The sequence below is a fragment of the Pituophis catenifer genome, unplaced genomic scaffold, assembly GCF_029215685.1.
Source record: "Pituophis catenifer annectens isolate HBS135680 unplaced genomic scaffold, rPitCat1.0.hap2 SCAF_8, whole genome shotgun sequence".
Taxonomy (NCBI): domain Eukaryota; kingdom Metazoa; phylum Chordata; class Lepidosauria; order Squamata; family Colubridae; genus Pituophis; species Pituophis catenifer.
This window is the reverse complement of record NW_027256888.1, coordinates 43,078,431-43,081,212: the sequence shown is the minus strand read 5'-3', so window position 1 is coordinate 43,081,212 and position 2,782 is coordinate 43,078,431.

The window sequence follows — 2,782 nt, the reverse complement described above, 5'->3', positions numbered from 1 at the left end:
AGGGGGGGAAACCTCTTAGCGGCATATATACTTAATTTAAAAATCTTGAAGGTGGGAAGGATTCAATGTATTACTGTGGTATTCAAATATTATAATACATAAGACAAACTATTGGCTATGGAGGAGACAAAAAAAGGACCATGCAGAGTAGAGCTGAAGATGATTTTTATCATAAAACCATACATATATGGATGAAATCCAGCAGGTTCTGACAGGTTCTGGAGAACTGGTAGCGGAAAATTTGAATAGTTTGGAGAACCGGTAGTGGAAATTTTGAGTAGTTCAAAAAAGTAGGCAAATACCACCTCTGGCTGGCCCCAGAGTGGGATGGGAATGGAGATTTTGCAATATCCTTCCCCTAGGAGTGGGGTGGGAATGGGGATTTTGCAGTATCCTTCCCCTGCCATGCCCACCAAGCCATGCCCACACAACCAGTAGTAAAAAAATTTGGATTTCACCACTGATACATATATATGGTTGGTTCTTTCATGAAAAGACAGTCTCAAGTCATATGTTGTCATGGATTGATCTCAAGTTGATTTTTTTTTTTTTTTTTTTTGTGCAGTACACGTTTTGGACTCAATATTACACTCTTGTGTTTCGAAGTAATGTTTTATGTTTTATTTTATTTAAATAATTAATAAAATGTAATATTTTATTTCAAATGAATAAAACCATTCATGGAGGTGGGCAGGAACTTTCTTACACTCTTATTTCACTCTTATTTTAAAGTAACAATACATGTCCTATGTCTCTTCTTTTCTATCTTGTTCAGGGAGTTATTTCAATGTTTCAAGAGAAAATGGGTTCCTATCTTACTTTCTCTCCTTTTGTTCATAATTTAATCCTATTTTTCCCTCTCTGTTCTTTTGATAGCCGTAAATCACATTCATTGTAATGCCAATCTTATATATTTGGATTTTATTGTCCAGTTTCTAGTTTTCAAGATTTGTTCATTGACTGTCACCTATTTCCTTTATCTTCTGATCTTTCATGTACCATACTTTCAAAAGTATTCCTGGATGCTACCATTCTTGTTCCTTTTTCTGTCTATCTTAGCTGTACCTGAGAGTGATAGCTGGCCATGAATGTACTGTATGTTTAAATATAAATTAGATTAGGGTTATTATCTGTAGATGTAGCTCTCTGTTTTTTTAAAATTAAAGCTGCCTTATAACAATATTTGTTGCAAGTCTGCTCCATAATTTTATTTGATAATGTTGCAAAATCCCATAAAAGTTTTGTACTTCATAACTCTTATTAAACAGGGAGAGGTGGTGCCCAGACCAGCTTGATTAACCTTGAAGATTTTTTCCCCCTTCAAATTACTGTGACCTACTTCTACTGCTAAAAACAGCATGTGAGGTTATTTGCATATCAAATATTTTATAAATATTTTCTAGATCTTCAATTAGGAAATCCACATATCAGTAGCAAGAGAAGTTAAACAGAACCTCCCAGTTGTTTAGAAATAGGTGTGTCTTTTTCCAGATAATATCCAGTTATTTACTTATTTATACTTTCAATTCCATTTATTCTTTCAATTCCATTTGTAAATATATTTTGTCTATGAAATGCTCAATCAACACATACAAAATGTTCACAATAACTCAAATTAATATAAAAATCAAAAACCAAGTTAAAAACATCCAAACAACCATTTATGTCATCATGAGTCAAAATGAAAAATTCTGGCTGAACTTTGCTTTAGCAAAGGCAATTCGGTTTCTGCCACCAGGTGAAATGTAGGAGTTTGGATTGTATAACCTAGGAGTAATACAGCACTTTTGGTTTTAGGAGATACTATTTATAACTCATAACACGGGGATGCTTTTTAATCCTGAGTTCCTCTTTACCTGTCTCCCATGATTTGCCAGTATTTGCTCATCTGGTTGTCTTAACCTATGAGTTTTACCAATGACAGAAATGTGGACTAAAGAGAAGGAATGGCATACCCCATGACATAGCATAAACACTGTGTTACATATAATAATAAGCCTAGACTTGAAAGGTAGATTGGAAATAATTGGTTCTTGTTTTCTAACATGTTGAGAATGATTTTCATCCTAAAATGTTAGGAATAGATAAGAGAATTCAGCAATAGCAAGGGTGCTGAAGGCAAAATATATTGATTTGTTTACTTAATCAATTTATATGGATGTGCATCTCACATATAGTACTTTATTATGAATGACTCACATAGTTAACACACCCACACCCACCCACACACAGAGAGAAAACTAATAGCAATAGACCAAAAACGTACAGCAAAAACCACTCTAACAATAATTTAAAAATTACAACCATTAAAAAAATAAATTGTGAGAGTGCAATCAAACTTACTAACAATATAGCCATTTAGTAGGCTCCATACCACCATTACCAGATCCCCAGACCAGATAGCAAAACCAAGATTTCAGACCCTTCCAGGCCAACGAGGGTAAATCATGGTTCCAAAAGGTGAGTGGCAATCCTGGGTGCTGTCAAATTATTATTATTATTATTATTATTATTATTATTATTATTATTATTATTATTATTAATAATAATTTTATTTCTATACCATCCTTCTCCCGAAGAACTCAGGGCGGTGACATCCCTTAATCAGCAGGACCAATAAGATGTCCTTCCTGTCACATTTCTGAGGATGGGTGGATGCACCTGGGGAAAGGTGGTACCTCAATAACCCAGCCCATGTCTTGAAGGACTTTATAAGTTATTACCCTTGAACTGAATCTGGAGGTGAATTGGTAACCAATGAAGCTTGTGGAGCAGAAGTATA